This window comes from Sapajus apella, unplaced genomic scaffold (assembly GCF_009761245.1).
Source record: "Sapajus apella isolate SASKATOON/1434 unplaced genomic scaffold, GSC_monkey_1.0 scaffold21, whole genome shotgun sequence".
NCBI classification, from domain to species: Eukaryota; Metazoa; Chordata; class Mammalia; order Primates; family Cebidae; genus Sapajus; species Sapajus apella.
In genome coordinates, this window is record NW_022436961.1 from 20,522,854 (window position 1) to 20,547,330 (window position 24,477).

Here is a 24,477-nt window from a genome sequence, read left to right on the forward strand (position 1 = left end):
GTTACCCAGGCTGGAGTGCAATGGCGCGATCTCGGCTCACCGCAACCTCCGCCTCCTGGGTTCAGGCAATTCTCCTGCCTCAGCCTCCTGAGTAGCTGGGATTACAGGCACGCACCACCATGCCCAGCTAATTTTTTGTATTTTTAGTAGAGACCGGGTTTCACCATGTTGACCAGGATGGTCTCGATCTCCTGACCTCGTGATCCACCCGCCTCGGCCTCCCAAAGTGCTGGGATTACAGGCTTGAGCCACCGCACCCGGCTACAAAAATTAAAAATAAAAAAATTAGCTGGGTGCAGTGGCATGCACCCGTACTGCTAGTTGCTCAGGAGGTTGAAACAGGAGGATCACCTGAGCCCAGGGCTTCAAGGCTACAGTGAGGTATCATTGCACCACTATACTCCAGCCTGGGTGACAGCATGAGACCCCTATTACTTAAAAAAAAAAAGTCAAAAGAGAATTAAAATGAAATACTAAAATACTGTATTAAAATAAAAGAAGGCACAAAAAGAGAAACAGAGAAACAAATAATCAGACTGGACAAATGAAAAGCAAATAACAAAATGATAGCCCTATATATAATTACATTATATATAAGTTACAATGTAAAGATTATTAGAATGAATTTAAATAAGTAAAGATATGCTGTCAGCAAGAGATGCACTTTAATTATAAAAACACAAATAGTTTGAAAGTAAATAAACAGAAAGTATATACCATGTAAACAAAAACAAAAAAGCTGGAAAGGCTTTTTTAACAATTAAAAAAATATGCTTTAAGAGAAGGAGTTCTACCAGAAATAAAGACATTGTATGATAATATAGAGGGTCATCAATCAGGGAGACCCTATCATGAAAGTGTATCTACCTGATAATAGACCATCAAAATATAATAAGCCAAAATTAACAGAACTAAAGGGATAAATAGACAAGATCACAAGTTTGAGTGAGACTTTAACATAGTACTCTCAGTAAACAATAAGATAATGAAAAATCAGTAAGAATTTAGAGTATCTTCGAAACATTATCAAACAACTTAGCCTAATTGATGTTTATAGAGCACTATACCTAACGGCTTCAGGATATCATGTTTGCATATACGACATTCATCAAGATAAAATATAAGTTAGGCCATGAAATAACTCTCAGTAAATTTCAAAAGGTTGAAGTCTTACAGAATATATTCTCTGATTAAAATTAAATTATAAGCAAATATCTAAAAGAACCTCCAAATAGTTAGAAATTAAACAGTATACGTTTAAATGTGTTGAAGAAGAAATCATAAGAAAAATTAGGAAAACAATGGAATCAAATGATCACAAAAGTACATTTCTTCCAAAAATTTAAATTCCCAAATAGAAGTTTGTGAGACTCAGCTAAAACATGGCTTAAAAAAAACTGAGAGCTTTAAATGGCTATATTAAATAAGATAAAACTTTCAAATTAATGATCTAAGTTTCTACTTAAAAATCCAGAAAAAGGAGGACAAATGAAATCTACAGTAAATAAAAAAGAATAAAATAAATAAGACTAAAAGCCAACAATATAGAAAGCAGACACAATAGAGAAACTTAACAAAGTTAAGATTGATTCTTTGAAAAGATTAATAAAATGGGTATATCCTGGTGAGACTGATAAAATGGAGGAGTGGGGCAAGAGACCGTAAGAGAAAGAATACAAATTACCTATGTGAGGAATAAGAGATAAGAGAAGAATATTATAATCTACTTTATGTCAATAAATGTGACAACTTACATGAAATGAAAAATTACTAAGAAGACCACTTATCACACTTGACACAAGATGAAATAGAAAATTATATAATTGTACATCTATTACATAAGTTCTTTCAGGAAACAGGAAAAATAAATACTTCTCAACTCATTTTACAAGGCCATCAAAATACTGTTATCTGACTTTGTCAGCATAACTCTAACAAAGACATGGACAAAGGAAATTAGAGACAAATGTTCCTAATACAAGCACAATAATCATTAACAAAATATTAACCAGCTTATCCAACAATATGTTAAAAAGGTGGTATATCATGGCTAAGTGGGGTTTATTCCATGAATGCAAGGTTGATCAATATTTGAAAATTAGTGTAATTTATCATATTAACAGAACGAAGAAAAAAACACATGATAATTTCAATAGATGCACTGTGACAAAAAACTCTCAACAAACTAGGAATAAAAAGAAACTCCCTGAACCTGATGTAGAACATCAGTCAATATCATACTTGATGGTTAAAGAGGCAACTCCTCTTACATGATTGGAAAGCAAGCAAGGATGCTTCTTCTCCTTTAACGTCTATTCTATTGGTAGTCTGAATCAGTTTGATAAGTCAAAAAATAGAAATAGAAAACATAACAATTGGAAGGAAGAAGGAACTGATTCCTATTTGCAGATAATGTAATTCCTTATATAGAAAATCTTACAGAATCTGCAAAAAGTTACAGGAACTAATATGTGAATTTAGCAAGACTTTAAGATACAAGTTCAATATAAAATACATTAAGTGCATTTCTACATACTGACACTAAACACATTTTTTAATCATAGTAAAAGGTTATTACTTCAGCAATAGCTTTAAAACATAAAATACTTAGGAGCAAATTCAGCAAAAGATCTGCAAAACCTTAATGTTCAAGGCTACAAATACGAATAAGAGCAGTTACGTAACACATATATAGAGATATACCATGTTCAAATGTTGCTAGACTCAATATTATTAAGATGTCACTTTTCCCCAAAATGATCTTAACTATCATCCTAGTAGGCATTTTAGTAAAGGTGACAATCTGATTCTAAGACTTACTGGAAATGTAAAGGGCCTAGAATAGCCAAAACTCTGATGAAATAAAGGACACAGCTGGAGGATTTTTATTGTTTAACTTCAAAAGTTGTGTAATATTGGCAACAGGATAGGCACATAGATCAATGAAATAAAGTACAACACAGAAACAGACCAATATCTATCTGGTTATTTCATTTTGAACTAAGGTACCAATCAATTCAGTGAGGAAAGGAAAGTGTTCAATAAATTATGTGGAAAAACTAGATATCTATATGGAAACAAAAGAACTGTAACGTCTACCTCATTCATCCATGGACCTAAATATAAAAGCTTAAACTATAGATAGCGTTTTAAAAAAAACTTCAGTCTACTGTGAATACCTCAGGTAAGTAAAGATTTCTTAGAACAGAGTAACAACCACAGAATTTTTAATGATAAATTAAACTTTATCAAAACTTAAACCTTCTCATTAAGACACTTTTAAAATGAACAGGACACTATCAACTGGGAGAAAACATTTGTAAAGTATATGTCTGACAAAAAATTTGTACCCAGAATATATAAATAACTGCAACTATTCATTACATCAATGAAAGAAATAAAGTAAATAACATCTTTAATAGACACACAGTGAAGGAAATACTATGTATGTCCAATAAGCACATGATCAAGTTCTTTATTAATCATTGGAAAAATGCTGATTAAAACTTCAGTGAGATACTAGCTTATACTCAAATGTCTAAAATTAAAAGTACTGAAGACACCAAATATTGGCCAAGAAGTGGCAAGTGGAAATACATTGCTAATTGGAAATCAAAAACAAAAAGATTGGTAATTTCTTATAAAGTTAAGCATATACCTGCTCTATGACCCAGAAATTCTACTTCTAAATGTTTACCAAAGAGGAATTAAAACATAGTTCCAAAAAGTCATGAATGAGGACATTCACAGTCACCAAAAACTGAAAACAACTGAATTGCTCATTAATAGGCGAATGGATAAACCAATTGTGATATTGTACACTCAAACAATGAAACACCATCCACAGAAAAGAACTCCCGATATATCTAAAATATGGATGAATCTCTCAGACGCTGTGCTGAGTAAAGGAAGCTGGACATGAAGAGTATGTTCCATCATTTCACTTAGATAAATCTCTCAAAGAGGTTAAAAAAAATGTGTTGAAAATCTATGTTGGAAAAATAAATCTGGAATGGAAAAAAAAATGAACAGTGTTTGCCTCTGCCAGTGGTGATAATTAGAAAGAAGCATAAGAGAACTTTTAGGGTGAAAAAAATGCTCCAAATTTTGTAGAGGGTTAAACAGAATATGCACATGTCAAAATTCATCAAATTGCACACTTAAGATTTGTGAATTTCATGGTATTTAAATTTTACCTCAAAGATAAAGAACCCAAAGCCAATGCTAGCTCTAGTAGGTTTGCTTTTATCAGTGGATTAGCAATTCCAAAATATGTTTTTGTGTATTCCAGATTGGAACAAATTTATGAATTTATCAAGAATAAGGAAAGCCAGGCTTTTCATTGTTCGTGGAGAAAGTTAGTAACATTGAAAAGGGAAACTAAGCTGTGGTGCTGGATTGGAATCAGAGGTACAAATAATGAAATAATATTTTTTAGTATCTAGATATAGATTATAGATAGAGGTAGCAAGAGTTATAGATATGGAAATACATAGATATGTGTATATATGTATGTATATGTGTCTATGTAAGTATATGTGATTCCTCATCTGTTCACTCATTGTATCTAGAAGGGCTTCCAGCAAAGAACACAGCTGCTATCCAGATCATTGTCCCTAAATATCTTTACTCTAATAAATGGAACCTGGGTTCCTTGAAGAAATGCTGATTCCAAAACTAGAGCAGGAAAAGTGGAATATGAATCAGGAACATCTTATGGTATCTGTAAGGATATGCTCAAAATATGATATGCACATATCGACAGGACAGGGGTTGGCTTGAAGTGGTTGCCACTAACCCAAACTGGCAAAATTGCACATTAATATAAGCAATAGTAATACCGGGTTAGAATCTATCGAGTAAAGTTGGAATGTATGAGTCCGTACTGATATAAATAAAAGGAAGGAAAGGAGGGAAGTGTGTTAGACCATTCTTGCATTGCTATAAATACCTGAAACTGGATAATGTATAAAGAACAGAGGTTTAATTGGCTCATGGTTCTGCAGAGAGTACAAGAAGTGTGGTGCTGGGCCGGGCGCAGGAGCTCATGCCTATAATCCCAGCACTTTGGGAGGGTGAGGCGGTCGGATCACCGGAGGTTCAGGAGTTCAACCAGCCTGATCAACATGGTGAAATCTCAACTCTATTAAAAATACAAAAATTATCTGGGCACGGTGGCACATGCCTGTAGTCCCAGCTACTTGGGAGGCTGAGACAGGATAATTGGTTGAACCCGGGAGGAGGAGGTTGTAGTGAGCCGAGATCCTGCCACTGCATTAAAGCCCGGGCGACAGAGCGAGATTCAACAACAACAACAAAAAATGTGGTGCTCACATCTGCTTCTGGTGAGGGCCTCAGGAAGCTTCCAGTCAAAACAGAAGGCGAAGGGGGAACAGGCATCTCGCATGGCTAGAGGGGAAGCAAGAGCGAGATGGGGGCAGTGCCACACACTTTTATTTTTAATTTAAAAAGATTATTTTTTTAAATTTTTAAATGTTTGTTGTTTTGGGGTACATAGTAAGTGTATGTATTTTTAGGGTACATTAGATGTTTTGATACAGGCATGCAATACGTAATAATCACATCATGTAGAATGGGGTATCCATCCCCTCAAGCATTTATTTTTTGTGTTACAACAAGAATCTAATGACTCTCTTTTAGTTATTTCCAAATTTACAATTAAGTTATTGACTATAGTCATTCTGTTGTGCTTTCAAATAGTAGGTCTTAGTCATTCTTTCTACTTTTTTTGTACCCATTAACCATCCTTACCTCCCCTCCAGCCCCACCCTTCCTGGCCTCTGGGGGCCATCCTTCTATTCTCTACGTCCATGAGTTCAATCGTTTTGATTTTTAGATCCCACAAATAAGGAAGAACATGTGACGTTTGTCTTTCTGTGCCAGGCTTATTTCACTTAACATAATAATCTCCAATTCCGCATACTTTTAAACATGCAACAACCAGATCTAGAGTGAACTCAGAGCAAGAACTCACTCCTCACTAAGGGGATGGCACTGAGCCGTTTGTGAGGGATCCACCCCTGTAATTCAGTTGCCTCCCACCAGCTTTCACATCCGACACTGGAGATTACATTATAACATGAGCTCCGGAAGGGGCAAACATCCAAATTATATCAGGAGGGAGGAGGAAGGGAGGAAAGGACAAAAGGAAAGGAGGGAACAAGGGAGGGAGGAAGGTTGTTTACTACACTACCAGCCTCAAAGGAAAAATGTTAACATAGATTGCATAGGGTTTTGCAATCATATATACTCATTTTAATACCTATAATCTTTATTCAGCCTTTTAATTCACTATGTCTATTTCCTATTTATGCCAGCTAAAGAACACGTAGCTTTGAGTTATTGAAATGCAAACCTTTTTCCCCATTTTATCATTGTTTTTGCTGTATTGGTTTTCTTTGGCTGATGTAACAAAATACCACAGATTTAATGTCTTAAAACAACACACGTTTATTCTGTTACAGTTCTGGAGGTCAGAGCCTAACATGAGTCTTAAAGGGCTATAATCAAGCTATTAGCAGGGCTGGTTCCATTGCCAGGCTCCAGGAGAGAATCCTGTCCTTGCCTTTCCCGTTCTCTCTCTCTAACAGGTCTTTGGCTTTGCCTTCTGCTCCAGCAGAGTCCAACTTGTCCCTCTGTTTCTTTTAAGAACACCTGTGACTATATTTAGGGCCCATGAGGCTAATTCAATATAATTTTCTCAACCCCAAATCTTTAACTTAGTCACATCCGTGAAGTTCCTTTGCTGTATAAGGCACATTCATGGGTTCTGGGCAATGGAACATGGACATTTTAAGAGGCCATTATTAAACCTAACTGTTTAGTCTCTGTCTACCAGAACAATAAAATAAAATATTTGTCTTTACAATAATTTACATTTTTATTATTTTACTCTTAAGGTGAATTTACAATATTTTATTTCATATGAATTAGAATATTAAAAAAATATGAAGGCTAAACTTATAATTAATAGTACTTATAGGTACTTTTTTTTTTTTTGAGACGGGGTCTTGCTCTGTCCCCCAGGCTAGAGTGCAGTGGTGCAATCACTACTCACTGCACCCTCTACCTTTTGGGCTCAAACAATTCTCCTACCTCAGCTTCCTGAGAAACTGGGAACACAGATGTGTGCCACCATGACCAACTAATTTTTTTGATTTTTTCTACAGATGAGGTCTCGGTATATTGCCCAGGTTGGTCTTGAACTCCTGGGCTCAAGCCATGCTCCTGCATCAGCCTCGCAAAGTGCTGGGAATACAGGTATGAGCCACCACACCTGGCCTGAATATACGATTTATATATCATTTATAAATATATATATAATAATAATAATTCTAAACTTCATAGGACTATTCAATTTGAGTTTTTTTCATTAGTTCTCTTTATACTTAAGATTCTAGATAAAGAGTAACTAGGAAAAGTAATAAACAAGAATAAGATTTGGAAGATAGTGTATCCTATTCTAGATACCTAGTCATTCACTGAGCAAGTACTTACTCAGTCCCAAGTGCTATTGTAGATACTGTCCAGCAAAGAACAGTCTATTTCCATTTGCCCTTCTCTCTTGTGGTAGATTGTTTTTGCCACGATGGTTATAACAACATCTCCCATTCTACCTGCTCATCTTAACATGCGAGTTGTCACTCCTCACTTTGAGAGGTGAGGACTATCTTCCTCTTTTTCGAATTCAGGCAGGACCATGATACAGCAGTTTAGCCACGCTTCCAAACTTAACTTCTAAAGTTAGGTCCTACAAGTTAGCACAGTTGCTGCATGGCGCTCTTAGGATGATGACTCTTGGAACCGAACTCCCACGCTGTGAGGAAATTTAGGCCACATGGAGAGGCCACTGTGTTCCATTATGTGGGCGTTTCAGGCAAAAGTTCAACAGCCTCAACATCACTAGCCAGATATGTGAGTATGGAAGCTTTAGAGAATAACTCCATTCTTTCAGTTGAGCCCCAAAATCATGAGAAATAGTAATACTATAACATACTTATTCTAAGCCACTAAGTTTTAGAGTGATTTGTTATACAGTGATAGATACCCTACTCATTTTATGAACATACATGATCCTTACATTTAGTAATATAATACATAAAATTTAGAATGATCTCGCTTCTTACCTATTTTACTAAACTAAATGATACCATGTATATGTCATTCTTTGAATGCCAATAAAAAAACAACAAATTAAATTCAAAGTGTTTTATATGTGCCTTTTAGATTGTTACTGATGAGATAAAAGAATTGTTCAAGTAAGAATTTCAAAAAAATTGGAAGCTTCATGACTTGCTGGGACTAAATCACGATTGCCTTGTTTGTTGTTTTTGTTTTTTTCCTTTCTGTCTCATTTTTAAGCCATCTGACTTTCAAACTTACCCTGCAAAATCTGGTGCTCTTCCAGCTTTCCTCTCTGAGTCTGTTGTCATCACCCATGTGGTTGCTCAAGCCAGAGGCTTAGGAGTTGTCCTTGACCTCTCTGTCTTTGCCATCCATATCCAATCTATCACTAAGTCCTGACCATTTCTTCCCAAAGAGCTTCTAAATTTTTCTGCTTTCCAACTCCCGTGGCACTATCTCAATTCAACAGAAACCTATCAATTGTTCTCACCAAATTTCTAGTCTTCACCAATTCTTTACATCAGAATACAAATCTGGTCATGTTACTGCCCTGCTTTCTTTTTTCTTTTTCTTTTTTTTTTTTGAGTCTTACTCTGTCACTCAGGCTGGACTACAGTGGCATGATCTCAGCTCAATGCAATCTCCATCTCCCAGGTTCAAGCAATGCTTGTGCCTCCACTTCCTGAGTAGCTGGAATTACAGGCATGTGCCACCATGCCCGGCTAATTTTTGGATTTATAGTAGAGACAGGGTTTCGCCATGTTGGCCAGGCTGGTCTTGAACTCCTGACCTCAAGTGATCCTCCTGCATCGGTCTCCCAAAGTGCTAGGATTGCAGGCTTGAGCCACTGTGCCTGGGCCTGCTTCTTTTTGATGGTTTCTCAATGCTCTCAGAGAAGGAGATCAGATCCTAAACATGGACCACGAGGCTTTCGATAATTGGACTCCTGTCTCCCTCTCCAGCTTCTTCCTGGCAGCTCCTTGTCTTGTATTCTAGCCATAATGGCCTTTTGTCATTTCCTTCTGTCTTCCCATTTGGAGGTCTCCTTGACTAGGATCCCTATGCCTGAAATCTTCCTAAATCCTTTTCTTGGTTAATATGGTTCTTATATAATTGTACAAGCCTCTCCTAAAAGGTTCTTTCATCAAAGGATTCTTCCTGAATCCCCAGCTTAAGACAAGTTCTCTGCATTTTTACACAGACAAGTTCTCTGCATTTTTACATCTACTGTACTGTGTCACTGAAAAATGTAACAGGAACAGAAAACCAATTCATAAGAGTTTATATTTTTTCCCACCATAACCACTAAAGAAAACTCTGGCCAAGAGCTAGCTTTATTTGCACTGAGGATAGAACAGATGGAAGAATAGGAAAAGATAGGAGTAAGAGGTCAAAGAACCAGGAACTTCTCAGGCCAGAGGTCAGAAAAAAACTTGGGAAAATCCGTTTTTATCAGTAACTGCGGAGGGAAACATTGAGGATATAAGCGATGGGAAAATATGTTAAACTTCTTCTGTTTTGCAGTAAGATGGACTCTCTTGGATATTTTCTGAAGAGTTGCAATAAAGTTTTCTTCCAGTGGACTGACCAAGAGAGAGGCTGGTTTATAGTTTATGTATATTGAATATTAATTGAACACCCTGTCCTCCTCTCACCTCCACTTGCATACAGAATTTATGTGGTCAATGTCTTCTTTTGTTTGTCATTGCAACCTTGGTGTTTACACAATTCGTAGCAGAGGCTGAATCAATATTGGTTGAATTAATGTGTGATTTGGAGCAATTTGCTTAACCTCTCCAGACTTCAATTAGGGTTGCACTTTAAGCTTCTCAATTCTTTCAATAGAAATAGCACCAACTGCAGAGAAGATAAAATATTTACCCCCTCCTCCCACCTCAAGAAGTCTGGGATAGCCTGAAACAGCTAATTACAGTTCTGATATTTCTCTAGAGTTGCTTTGAAGTTTCATGTTTTGTCTTAAAAACTTGTTTTATTATTCCTTTTACAACTTTCATGTTAATATTCCATACCATTATATGTCAGTATTTTTTTAAATTAAAATAATTGTATCTCAAGTCTTCTAATAAAATAAATGGCATTGTACCTATTACCTCCAGGGCTACGCAAACTTAAACCAGTTTGACAAACTCAAGCACTCATTAAATGATCACGAAGGCTCTCTTTGAGCCAAAAGTTTTATGATTCTTAGATTCTAATGAGTTGAACAGCTAATATTTACTGAATTCCTTTCATGTTCAAGTCATAGGGGAGAATACAAGGAACAATGAGATGAACTGCCTTGGAGAAGGAGTTATGATGACAAGTCACGGATATGTACAAAGGTAATATTATGAGGCAGTACAGAGTGCCAAGTGAGTACAGCAGCTTGTTAATGCAGAAGAATCCAGGATGATTGAGTCCTCTAGGCCTCAGCTTCCTCACCTGTAACATGGGTAACCAGGCTCATGCTTTTATATCACAGGATAACTATAAAGCTCAATAACATAAAATATACCTACATACAAATGAGACACCATCTTCTCAGAGTGGTTTTGATCACATGGTAAAACCTTGCAATAGGGGTAGGCAACAAGTTGATAGACTAGCATAGCAGAATGGCCTTCATGAAGACACAGAAAAAGAAATACGCCCCAAAGATACAGGAAACTAAAAATGACAATCTTTATGGGGTGGAAATCTCAATCAAGGGAGATATCTCTGAAAAAGCAGGATATTGCAGGCCTTGAATTCTAAGTTAAGAAATGTAGAATCACTACTGTGGATATTATTTTTAAAAGATAAATTCCTTGGTATATAATTTGGTTCATATTTTGACACAGCTGGGAACATTTTGGCACAGACGAAAGGGCTATTTTAAATACTTCAACTCCTTTAAAGAATATTAAAGGGAGACTTGAAGAAATCAGATAATTGCTTGCAGAGATAAAGTGTCAGGATAGTAATATTGCTAAAAGAGTAAAGGAGAGAATATGGTTGTTTGTTTAAGTGAAAAATGAATTGGCATTATGCCAGATGTGGGCAAACAGAATAGAAGTAAATTTAAAAAGTTTCAGTATAACTCTTGATGCTTGGAGGCAAAAAGCAAATGGCCTTCAGCGTAATTTGGAAGAAATTCCAGCATTATTGAATGAATAACACATGGCTTAAATTTTAATCTGAAAGTTCAACCAGTTGTACAAGACGAAAGTGTGGCACTGGTAGAAGAATGAGATTTTTGAGCACAATATAGAGGAAACAGTACCTGATGATGGTGATAATTCTACATATTCAGTCATTTAAATGAGATTTTTGAAAGTCAACTGAAGAGAAAATACATTGTTAATATATAGTATCAGCATTTGTTTAATGGAGGAACCTAAGTGCAAAACAAATCTTTAAGTTTCCAGAAAGCACATCTCTTTTGCAAAATATGGAAAAGTCCACCAAAGAGTGCTGAAACCATATACCTTTGGGTGCTATTAAGGGTGGCTGCATTTGAGCAGTGTATAGCATGCTATAATTTTTCTACAAAAGAAAGCATACATCTTCTTGTTAGCATGTATATAAAATAATGCAAAAGATACAAAACAAACCTGTAATTTTGGTTTGCCTCTAGGACATATGAGTGAAGGGGAGAAATTTCTTGTTTAAGTTTTTATTTTTTCTTTTTTGAGACAGAATCTCTCTCTGACGCCCAGACTGGAGTGCAGTGGTGCAATGCTGGCTCACTGCAACCTCTGCCTCCCGGGTTCAAGAGATGCTTGTGCCCCAGCCTCCTGACTAACTTGGATAATGGGAACCTGCCACCATGCCTGGCTAAGTTTTGTATTTTTAGTAGAGACAGGGTTTCACCATGTTGGCCAGGCTGATCTCGAACTCCTGACCTCAAGTGATCCACCCACCTCAGCCTCTCAAAGTGCTGGGACTACAGGAGTGAGCCACCCAGGCTGGCCAAGAAATTTCTTTGTGTATCATTTTGAATTTTTAAAGTGTGAATCATATAAGTGAATTTTGTAGTCCAATAAACAGACAAATCAAATGACCTCTAATAAAATGGTTATCTCTGATATGGCTTCTAGAGTTTGAAGTTCACTTTATTAATAAATAAGTCAACTTTCCCTACATACTCAGATGGGTAAAACAGTAATCCTCGTCGGCCGGGCACGGTGGCTCACACCTGTAATCCCAGCACTTTGGGAGGCCGAGGCGGGTGGATCACGAGGTGAAAAGATCGAGCCCATCCTGGTCAACATGATGAAACCCGGTCTCTATTAAAAATACAAAAAATTAGCTGGGCATGGTGGTGCGTGTCTGTAATCTCAGCTACTCAGGAGGCTGAGGCAGGAGAATTGCCTGAACCCAGGAGGCGGAGGTTGCGGTGAGCCAAGATCGTCCCATTGCACTCCAGCCTGGGTAACAAGAGAGAAACTCCGTCTCACGCAGACATCGGAAGAGCGTCATCCAAAAAAAAAACAGTAATCCTCCTTCTCCAGCACATTCTTCCCAAACTTTTTAGTGTGCATCAGAATCACCTGGGGACTGTTAAAAACAGATTGCTTGGCCTCATCCTCCAGATTTTCTGACTCAGACTGGCTGGGGCAAGTCCCAGGAATTCTCATTTCAACAAGTTCCCAGGTGCTGCCGCTCCTGGTTGTCTGGGAACCAAAATCTAAAAACCACTGTTCTAGCAGTTACGTTGGAAATGAATCGCTGGTGCTGTAAAACACTTCACATTCCAAAGCAGAAATAAAAATGTATTTGAATTAAAAGTCTGCCAGGCGTGGTGGCTCATGCCTGTAATCCCAGCACTCTGGGAGGCTGAGGTGGGTGTATTACCTGAGGTCAGGAGTTCAAGACCAGCCTGGCCAACATGGTGAAACCCTGTCAATACTAAAAAGACAAAAATTAGCCTGGCGTGGTGGTACATGCCTGTAATCCCAGCTACTCTGGAGGTTGAGGCACAAGGATCACTTGAACCTGGGAGGCAGAGGTTGCAGTAAACCGAGATTGCACCACTGCACTCCAGCCTGGGCGACAAGAGCAAAACTCCGTCTCAAAAAAAAAAAAAAAAAAAAAAAGTCACCAGGCTCTAGAGAACATAAGCAAAACGTTATAGACCTAAAATGTAACAGGATCTGAAGGTAGGATCTCTAGATAAATTGCTTCATAAAGTCTCCTCTGTATTGATAAACCAACACTATGCCCAGCACTCTATTATTTATTATGAATACTGTAATGACATAGAAGATACCCTGCTGCCATCAAGAAACTTTGAGTCTAGTTTAAACCACGTGTCCCTTTTTGAGAGATGATCCGTTTAAATGTTTGTTTTAATCCTGAATTACATAGGTGTAATTCAAGACGTTTTGTGAAAAGTTTTTGTAGCCCTCGTATTTATTTCTCATTCACGTTTACCCAAATTCAGATCTGTCAATGCTTGATGAAGAGTAAACAATCTGCAATTTGCACATGGTGAATTGAAAGCCCATAAAAATACAGATGTGGGCTGGGTGCAGTGGCTCACACGTGTAATCCCAGCTCCTTGGGAGGTTTAGGTGGGTAGATTGCTTGAGCACAGGAGCTTGAGACCAGCCCAGGCAACATGGCAAAACCCTGTCTCTACAAAAAAATACAAAAATTAGCCAGATGTAGTGGTATGTGTGCCTGTAGTCCCAGCTACTTGGGAGGCTGAGGTGGGAGGATCACTTGAACCCAGGAGGTCAAGGCTGCAGTCACCTACAATTTTGCCACTACTCTACAGCCTGGGTGACATAGTGAGACCTTGTCTCAAAGAAAAAGAAAAAAAAAAGGAAAGAAAAAAAAAAGATGCATGTTGAAGGACAAGCTTTACTGCTAACATTATGTAAGCTTAACTTACACTGTTTCTTATCCAAAACTGAGTATAATTGTAACTATCTCAAATGTGATACTCTGACGGTAATAATAAAATCCAATATTTATTGAACACTCACTAATAATTTACATACATTAATCCATTCGCTCTTCTCAACAACCCTATGATATGTATTATTATTATCATTTTCCATATAAGAAAACAGAAGCTCAGAAAGGTTTAAGAAACATGTCCAAGGTTAGTTGGCCAGTAAGGAATAGAGCCAGGATTTGAATACCTGTCCTTTCCATAATCACCATGCTTGCTGCTTTTCTTAAAAGTTGGAGATGAAAGTAAACCTTTTTTCACCTCAAACACCTTAGTTCTCTTTAGTACATTGTATAAATGGGCCTTTGTACTTTTAAAAACATATTGCCCTGATAGAAGTTTCTATAAATGTGGAGAAAACATATGTACTTACCTGATTGTATTATATGGTTTTTTGTGCACACAATGTAGTGTTCTGTTAGACCATTGTATATAAAGCTGTTAAGTTCAGGTAATATCTTGGCGGGGCATGGTGGCTCATGCTTGTAATCCTGGCATGCTTCCTGCCTGAGGCGGGTGGATCACTTGAGGTTAGGAGTTTGAGACCAGCCTGGCCAACATAGTGAAACCCCGTCTCTACTAAAAATACAAAAAGAAGCTGGGTGTGGTGGCGGGCAACTGTAATCCCAGATACTCAGGAAACTGAGGCAGGAGACCCCCTTGAACCTGGGAGGCGGAGGTTGCAGTGAGCCAAGATCACGCCATTGCACTCCAGCCCAGGCGACAAGAGTGAAACTCCATCTCAAAAAAAAAAAAAAAAAATCAGGTAATATCTTCTTTTTTATTTATTTATTTTTTTGAGACACAGTTTAGCTCGTATTGCCTGGGCTGGAGTGCAATGGTGAAATCTTGGCTCACTGCAACCTCTGCCTTTCGTGTTCAAGCCGTTCTTCTGCCTCAGGTAATGTCTTAATTGCAAAAGATATATAGCAAATGTTTATTAATATTATACTCTTTTCACTTCCTAGTCAACACCCCACTCTCAGCATTAGACAGATTATCTTGACAGAAAAATCAGCAAAGAAACGTTGAATTTAAATTGGACTTCAGACCAAATGGACCCAATAGACACAGAACTAACATTCTACCCAACAACTGAAAAATATGCATTCTCTTCATCAGCACATGGAACATTCTCCAGGATAGAAAGTATATTAGGCTACAAAACTAGTCTCAACAATTTAAAAAAGTATTATCCAACCACATGCAATAAAACTAAAAATAAATACCAATATGCTTATAGTCCCAACACTTTGGGAGGCTGAGGCAGGAGGATCACTTGAACCCAGGAGTTCATGAGCAGCCGGGGCAATGTAGTGAGACCATATCTCTACAAAAAATAAAAAAGTTAGTTGGGTGTGATGGCACACACCTGTAGTCCCAGCTACGAGGAAGGCTGAGGTGGGAGGACTGCTTGAGCTCAGGAATTTAAGGCTGTAATGGACCATGAAGCATCACTGCAGTCCAGCCTGGCAACAGAGTGAGACTCCAATTCAACAAAAACAGAACGAACAACCAAAAGGAGATCTGGAAAATATGTAAATACATGGAAATTAAACAACATGCTCCTGAATGACCATTGGGTCAACAAAGAAATTAAGATGAAAATAAAAAGATTTCTAGGATCAAATTATGGAAAGAACATATCAAAACCTGTAGAATTCAGTAAAAATAGTGCTAAGAGGAAAGTTGATATCAATAAATGTCTATGTCAAAAAAGTGGAAATGTGACAAATTAACAATCTAGCAATGCACCTAAAAGCGCTAAAAAAAAAAAAAAAAAAAGAACAAGCCAAATCCAAAGTTAGAAGAAAATAAATAAAAAAGATCAGAGCAGAACTAAATGAAATAGAGAATAAAAATCAATGAAAAGGATTGATGAAAGGAAAAATTGTTTCTTTGAAACAATAAACAAAATAGATAAAAGTAGATTTTATTTTTTAGGACAGTTTTAAGTTTACAACAAAATTAAGCAGAAAGTATAGAAAGTTCCCATGTATCTCCTGCCTTCACGCATGCGTAATCTCTCCCATAATCAACATTCCACCCTCAATTGGTACGTTTGTTAACAATCAATGGATCTATGTTGACACATCATTATCACCCAAAGCCCATAATTTAGGGTTCACTCTTGAATTGTACACTCTATGAGTTTTGACGAATGCATAATGACATATATCCTCCATTGTAGTACATAGAATAATTTCACTGCCCTAAAAATCCTCTGGGCTCTGTCTATTTACCCCCTCTCCCCACATAACCCAGTAATTTTTTCTTTTCTTTTCTTTTGAGACAAGGTCTCATTCTGTCATCCAGACTGGTATGCTGTGGCTTGATCTTTGTTTACTGCAAGCTCCACCTCCTGGGCTCAAGTGATTTTTGTGCCTCAGCCTCCCAAGCAGTTAGAATTACAGGTGCCCACCACGACATCCAGCTAACTTTTGTATTTTTAGTAGATAAGGGGTTTCACCATGTTGGTCAGGTTGGTCTCAAACACATGATCTCAAGTGACTCACCCACCTCAGCCTCCCAAAATGGTGGGATTACAGGTGTGAGCCACTGTGCCTGGCCATAACCCAGTAGTTTTTAATATGGTTTTTCTTATACAAATAATGTATAAGGAGGAAGACATATTTTCATCCAAATAATATAGTAGTGTTAAGAATGTTTGCTTAGTATAGACATGAAACTAATTATCAAGAATGTCACACAATTCTATCAAGCACTGTAACTTCAGAATGATAGGATGAGCTTTCATGTATCTTGTACTTAATTCATCCTCCTCTGTGAAGAGGTGAGGATTTCTTAAACTGGTCATTAAAAACACGAACCACAAAAACGTAACTGATCAATACTCATGAACTACTCATCAAAAGAGAATGAGATCAAGCCTGTAATCCCAGCACTGTGGGAGGCTGATGCGGGTGGATCACGAGGTCAAGAGATCAAGGCCATCCTGGTCAACATGGTGAAACACCGTCTCTACTAAAAATACAAAAAATTAGCTGGGCATGGTGGCGCGTGCCTGTAATCCCAGCGACTCAGGAGGCTGGGGCAGGAGAATTGCCTGAACCCGGGAGGCGGAGGTTGCGGTAAGCCGAGATCGCGCCATTGCGCTCCAGCCTGGGTAACAAGAGTGAAACTCCGTCTCAAAAAAAAAAAAAAAAAAAAAAAAGAATGAGAAGGCAGGCCACAGAATGGGAGAAAACATTTGCAGAGTACAGAGCTTATATCCATATGTAAAGGAAACCTACAAACCCTTAGAAAAAGACAAACAACTGAATTTTAAAACGGGGAAAAGACTTGAATAGATCCTTCCTAAAAGAAGTTACCCAATGATCATGATGGAATGAGTATATGAAAAAGTGCTCAGTCTCATAGGTATCAGGGAAATGCCTATTAAAAAACCACATTGCGATGCCATGATATACCCATCAAAATGATGAGTTAAAAACAAACAAAACGCAATAAAAAGCCTGACAATACAAACTGTTGGAGACAATGTGGAGCAACTAGAACTCTCATATGCTGCTGATGGGGGTGTAAATTGGAAAGGTAACTTCGAAAAATAGCTTCGCAGGATTAAATTGAAGCTAAACATCTGTATGTACAAGGTACATACAGAAGAGAAGCTAATGCTTTTGTCCACCAAAAGGAATATGCAAGAATGTTCCAAGAATGTTCATGGCAGCTATATTCACAATAAACCAAACCCCAAAGCAACCAAATGCTTGGCAATAGTAGAATTGGTAAATAAGTTGGGGTATACTCATACAACGGATTATACTACAAGCAACAGGAAGAAATAAACAATTGTTGCATGTAACAAAATGGGTGAATCTCACTGAAAAATGTTTAGCAAAAGAGGCCAGGCACAAAAGTACCTACTCTACTGTTTTTTTTTTTTTTTTTTTTTTTTTGTGTGTGTGTGTGTGTGTGTGAAGTTCAAATGCATGCAAAATGATGGTAATGAAATTTAGAATAATATAATTGTAATTGCTTCAATATTCAAGGGCAGGGAACAATAACTGAGAAGAGATGTGACAGAGCCCTTGGGATGCTGGAACGTTCTATATCTTGATTTAAATAGTTCTGCACAGATGAATATATATGAAAATTCATCAGGTTAAGACTCATGCATTTTACACATGAATAAAAAAGAAAACAAAGTCATTCTGATTAATATTATAAAATACAGATTTTATAATATTAAATTAATCAGTACTGAAAAAGCACTGAGTTTTAATCTAGTCAGAGGGTCTGACTGACTTTGCTAAATATGGAATTGGCATGGTAAAATTACACTTTACCACACAGTGAGTGTGCAAGGATTCCATCAGTGGGGCACTTGAGAGAGAATATTGAATAACTTTCACACAGTGAATATGCTTTTTGTTAAGAGATGCTTGCTTCTAATTGCTTTAAATTTGTGAGTCAGAAACTGCAGGAAGAGGGAGTGGAACATTCCCCACCCTTCTCCCCTTGGCGCCCCTACTGACCACAAATCCTTGGCTTTAATTCTTATTAGAGGTTTTCTGTCCAATTCTATGGTTTTCCGCGTTCTAAAACACATGTTGTATAAATAAATGACACATATTTAGGGCTTGGAGATGTCTTTAGATGCTTCTCAGGCTTCCCCCTGGGCCAGTTCTCTACCTTCCTGGCATTTGGACTTGAATTCACAGGCTATAGTTGGAATTTTACTTTGGACTTTGTTTTTTCTTTTTTTGAGATGGAGTCTCCCTCTGTTGTCGAGGCTAGAGTGCAATGGTGTGATCTCGGCTCACTGCAACCTCCACCTCCTGGGTTCAAACAATTCTCCTGCCTCAGCCTCCCATGTAGTTGAGATTACAGGCACACACCACCACACCCAGCTAATTTTTGTATTTTTAGTAGAGGTGGGGTTTCACCATGTTGGGCAGGACGGTCTCGATCTCCTGACCTCATGATCAGCCTGCCTCGGCCTCCCCAGGCACTGGGATTACAGACATGAGCCACCGTGTCTGGTCTACTTTGGATTTTCTCTCTTTACCTTTTTTTTTTTTTTTTGAGATGGAGTCTCACTCAGTCACTCAGACTGGAGTGCAGTGGCGTGATCTCCGCTCACTGCAGCATCTACCTTTCAGGTTCAAGCAATTCTCCTGCCTCAGGCTCCTAAGTAGCTGGGATTACAGCTGTGTGTCACCATGCCTGGCTAATTTTTACATTTTTAATAGAGACGGGATTTCACCATGTTGACCAGGCTAGTCTTGAACACCTGACCTCGTGATCCACCTGCCTTGGCCTCCCAAAGTGCTGAGATTACAGGCGTAAGCCACCGCGCCTGGCCTACTTTGGATTTTCATTTGTCTGTTATCCCTGTGGCTCTAGGTAGGATTTGATTAAAGTTAGCTCATAGGATTTCAGTAAACAAATTTTTAAAAATTGTTGGAAAGGTCACATCTACCAAAATGAATTTTTGTATGATATCCCTCAATGCATGTTAACAATCTGTTGGTATATCATATGCTGCATTCTCTAAAACTAAACTGCAACATATCAAACGTAATAGGCAAAGGGAGAATTCGGTCAGCTCCTGCTTTCAAGTTCAAGGATACATCCTGCCAAGTAGGCAGAAAGGAGAGGCTGAAATTTCTGCATAGCAGCTTGACTTAAAGTTTCTGCAAGGACAGCACACGAGAAATGATAAAGAATGTTTGTAAGCTCTTCCTTCACGTACCACTGACTGTGCCGGATTAGGAGGAGCAAAATATCTAGGATCTGGAAAAGATGAAGCCTTATGTTATTTTGATGTACAGTATCAAGTGCGGATTAGGGCTAAGGGCTTACATGGTGAAACATCATTCTGAGATTAAAAATATTCTTCCATGCTCAGCCCAGCCATGTGCAGGACATATTTTCTAATTGCTCTGAATTTGTGGGCTCCTGGACCCTCGTTCAGCCATGGCTGAGCTGAGGTTTTGGTACATAGACAATGATAATAAGACGTACTTTCTTCCTTTTGTCCCTGAAGATGGTTGCAAAAGGAATCTTTTCAGGATTCTATCATTGGGGTGTCAGGTGAGATCCATGAGGCAGGAATGTCAAGTAGGCTAAAGGACATTCTAAAGTGAATTTATTAAAATGATTCTAAGGGAGAATTAAAATTGTGCAACATTTTTTTAACTGGTTTTACACAAAACCTTCATGTTCATAGTTAACATGAAAAAGACAGTTAGCCTGTCTTTGAAAAGCAGAATTTAGAGAATTGAAATTGCTAGTATGTGATTCCTTAGTCATTTTCTTTACGCTTGCCCTGATTTCTTTCCACCATGATTCATTTCTTTCTCCTCAGCTTAGAGATACTTTGGAAAGTATGATTAGGTGCTAAGTGTGTCAATTCTAGAGCCAAGGTAACCGAATTCAAATCCCAGCCTGCTAGCTGCATAATCTTAGGCATTACTACTTAACCTCTATCTGACTATTTCTTCATTCATCACAAGGTGGGGGTGATTGGGATAAAACCCAGCTCATGGGGTCATTGGTAGGATGGATGAGTAAGTAGAGACAAAGCTCCTGGCACAGTGCCTGGCACATGGTAAACACTGCATTAAGGATCAACTTTTTTTTTTTTTTTTTGAGACACTCTTTCTGTGTCACACAGGCTGGAGTACAGTGGCATTATCTCAGCTCATTGCAATCTCTGCCTCCTGGGTTCCAGTGATTCTCCTGACTCAGCCTCTGGAGTAGCTGGGACTACAGGCAGGCGCCACCACGCCCAGCTAATTTTTGTATTTTTTAGAAGAGACAGGGTTTTACCTTATTAGCCACACTGGTCTTGAACTCCTGACCTTGTGATCCGCCTGACTCAGCCTCCCCAAAGTGAGCCATCACGCCCAGCTAGGACCAACTTTACCTGTGTTCTTGCTAAGGGACTGCCTTGTATCTTTCACCCCATGGCTTGGCTCTTCCTGTTGCTCTTTCTTTCCCGGTCTTCACTCCAGGCTTTGCTCTACATCAACATGCCAACTTCATTTATTTCTTGGTATAGTTTATTCAAAAGTTTTGAATCCTAAGATCTGGGTGGTGGAGAATGAGGAGATTCTTACTGACCTTCGTTACATGCCTATGAAGACCTTGATACTACGTGAAGACTGTAACTTGCTAAGTGACTCATTCATTACCCACTACTGTCATGTGCTACTCATGAGACAATCGGAAGGGGCAGATGAAAAGAATACCCATCTACCTTAACTGTTATGTTTTGGAAATAATGCATAATATTAAAACCACAACTCCAAATCATAAAGCCTCAGGTTTGGAAGAGACGACTCAGCCTAACCACCCAGGTGATGTTTGTGTGCATTTGCAATACTCTCTACAAAAGGTCCAGCCTCAATTAAGTCAACCCTGCCGTGATACTCTTATCAACTCAATAGGCAGTTTATTTTATCTTTTAGATAGCTCGGATTCTTTGGAGGTTCTTTCTAACTTTAGTCAAAATTAATATACTTGCAGTTTCCATCCATCATGTATTTTCATTTATTAATTTACTCTTGAACTCTTACGGAATAAATGTTATATATCTTTCCATAAAAAGCATCCAGATATTTGCTGACTGCTAGCATGCCTGGAGTCCTCTGTGGATATTCCAGTTGAGCTAAATATTACTCATCTTCTCCAACGTGGAAGGTCTGTTCCGAATAAGCTATGATTTCTTAATATCCTTTTAATGTTGGTCCCAAATTGAACCCGATACTCCCTGTATAGTTGAGTAAGTCCAAAATAGTTACTACCCACAACTACTATTCTAGCTTACAGATGGTTTATACTTCTATTAGTGAATTCCAAGATCATATTAGCTTATTTTTGGTATATACATCATCTTTGTAAATAATATTGTAGTAATTCTGTCCAAATGACTTTTTCCCTGCCCTAAGACAGACCTAACTAGGAGCTTATTCTCTGGAGTTTCCACAGCATTTTGTATGGAATGCCATTGTAAAATAAAACCCAAAAGTTTATCTACAGCCAGGCACTGTGTCAGAACATCTTGATCAACGGTGGACCGCATGTATGATGGCGGTTTCATAAGATTATAATTTCATATTTTTACTGTACTCTTTGTATGTTTGGATATGCGTAGATCACAAATATTTATCATGTTATCATTTCCTACAGTACTCAGTACAGTAAATGTTGTACAGGTTTGTAGCCATCTAGATTTGTGTAACTATACTCTACAATGTTCCCACAACAGCAAAAATCACCTAATGACGCATTTTGTAGAATGCATCCCTGTTGTTAAGTGATACATGGCTGTATATTATTTTATTAAGTTTTTATTCTAATTATCTTATTCTTGCATTTGACTATAAACTCTGCATAGGTAAATGTTTCATTATTTTGTTGTAGTGACTAATAACCCAAAACATGTGTGTCAAGTACAGTAAATGTTAAACTAATTCCTTGATAGAGCTTTTTTTTTTTTTTTTTTTTTGAGACAGGGTCTCTCTCTGTTGCCCAGTCTGGAGCCAGTGGCCTGATCTCTGCTCATTACAACCTCCACCTCCCAGGTTCAAGCAATTCTCCTGCCTCGGCCTCCCAAGTGGCTTGGACTACAGGTGCCTGCCACCATGCCTGGCTAAGTTTTTTGTATTTTTACTAGAGACGGGGTTTTACCATATTGGCCAGGCTGGTCTCAAACTCCTGATCTCATGATCTGCCTGCCTTGGCCTCTCAAAGTGCTGGGATTACAGGTGTGATCCACCATGCCTGGCCACTAGAGCTTTTTTTTTTTTTTTAGACAGTTTCACTCTTGTTACCCAGGCTGCAATGCGATGGTGTGATCTCGGCTCACCGCAACCTCCGCCTCCTGGGTTCAGGCAATTCTCCTGCCTCAACCTCCTGAGTAGCTGAGATTACAGGCACGCACCACCATGCCCAGCAAATGTTTTGTATTTTTAGTAGAGACGGGGTTTCACCATGTTGACCAGGATGGTCTCGATCTCTTGACCTCGTGATCCACCTGCCTCAGCCTCCCAAAGTTCTGGGATTACAGGCTTGAGCCACCACACCCGGCCGCTAGAGCTTTTTAATGTAAATTCTAGTTAACAAAAATCACTGCACCATAATGTCATAAACATTTTGATATCAGAGGCCCACAGAGATTGATAGCCCCATCTCCTTTTCTAGAGTCCTGCTTAGACTTAAACCATCCAGCTGAAGATTTGTATAACAGAAGTCTAATGGATATCAGGAGAAGGATTATCAAATCCAGTAGCTTAGTCAAGTGCATGCCCTATGTATGTCTCTAACTATATAACCATTGGAAATATTATGCAAGAATGCCTATAGATCACTTTGCAGAGTCAGTACCCACCATGGCAAATCAATCAGCTTTAGAAGACAGAAGCTGTATATGAGCCTGTTCCAAGGAAACCTGATCCTGGAAACTTGCAGTGAATTCTGCTGCCTTGGCAGTCACAACTCATCTGACAGCCTGGAACAGGAGAACTTATTTAGAGAACAAGCATGACTTGTAGGAGATTGCAATGAGTCTGATCTTAAACTGAAAATTAGGGGCCTGGGAGATTATGGTCCTGTTTACGCTGTTTGTGTTCTACACGTGCTATCCTTCCTTAAGTGGTCTTTGATTAATACATATTCCTTGCTAACAGTTGCTGTATTGAACACAGAGGAACAGACTCACCACTAGACCCTCATTCTACTGGATTTTGCAAAACCGATATTCAATTTCCAGCTCAGCTTTGATAGTAATATTTCCAAATGATAAGTAACAGGAAGTGTTGCAACAAGTTCTCCTGACGATAAGGGCCTGTGTGCCTAGAATGTACTGAAAAAGTAGGTGGCCGTGTCTTTTATATGATTTACAAGGTGCATCCAACTACTGTTTCCTTCTGTTCTGCCCAACAATTCCCATCAGTGAAGTCAGGCCCAAAATAAATAAAACTGTTTTTTATAAACTATTATTAAAGGGCATTTCCACTACCTGAGAAGGAAGAGAAGACATTCTAGCTCACCTTTATTGGCCCCTTAGGGGGCACTGGTGTATCAACACCTGAAAAGGTACAAGTCCCAGATAATCAGTGCTCAGAGGGAGAGCAGGCAGTGACTGAAGTTGGCCCCAGGCCCATCTATGAAGCCTCTTGAAGACCCTAAACAGCCTGATGCAGAGAATGCCAAGTACTGGGGGGGCACAAAGTCTCCAGGCCAAGGTCAAGGGTGTCCCAGTGCACTGGGCCAGCATCTAAGGGAGGCAGGGGTAAAGGAAGGAAAGAAAGAAGCCTAGATTCACCTACAATTTGATCTGTGAGGAGTGTTGTTTATGAGTGGCATCCTTTGCAACTATGGCTTTGCAGGGAAAACAAATGCATGCTATAAATTCCCAG

The 24,477-nt window shown here is 38.5% G+C and overlaps 1 protein-coding gene and 1 long non-coding RNA gene across 2 annotated transcripts in view; one reads left to right on the forward strand and one right to left on the reverse strand.

Annotated features, from left to right (window-relative positions):
* MTUS1 (microtubule associated scaffold protein 1) overlaps nt 1-7,734 on the reverse strand; it is a 185,750-nt gene extending 178,016 nt beyond the window's left edge. The window contains exon 1 of the mRNA XM_032287992.1: nt 7,638-7,734. The gene's annotated coding sequence lies outside the window, so the exon portion shown is untranslated. The remainder of the gene's footprint in view (nt 1-7,637) is intronic.
* On the forward strand, nt 5,029-14,665 carry LOC116558181. Its single transcript, XR_004271897.1, has 2 exons — nt 5,029-5,098; nt 14,617-14,665. It is a non-coding gene; the product is annotated as an uncharacterized LOC116558181 (long non-coding RNA).
* Nucleotides 14,666-24,477: the final 9,812 nt, after the last annotated feature.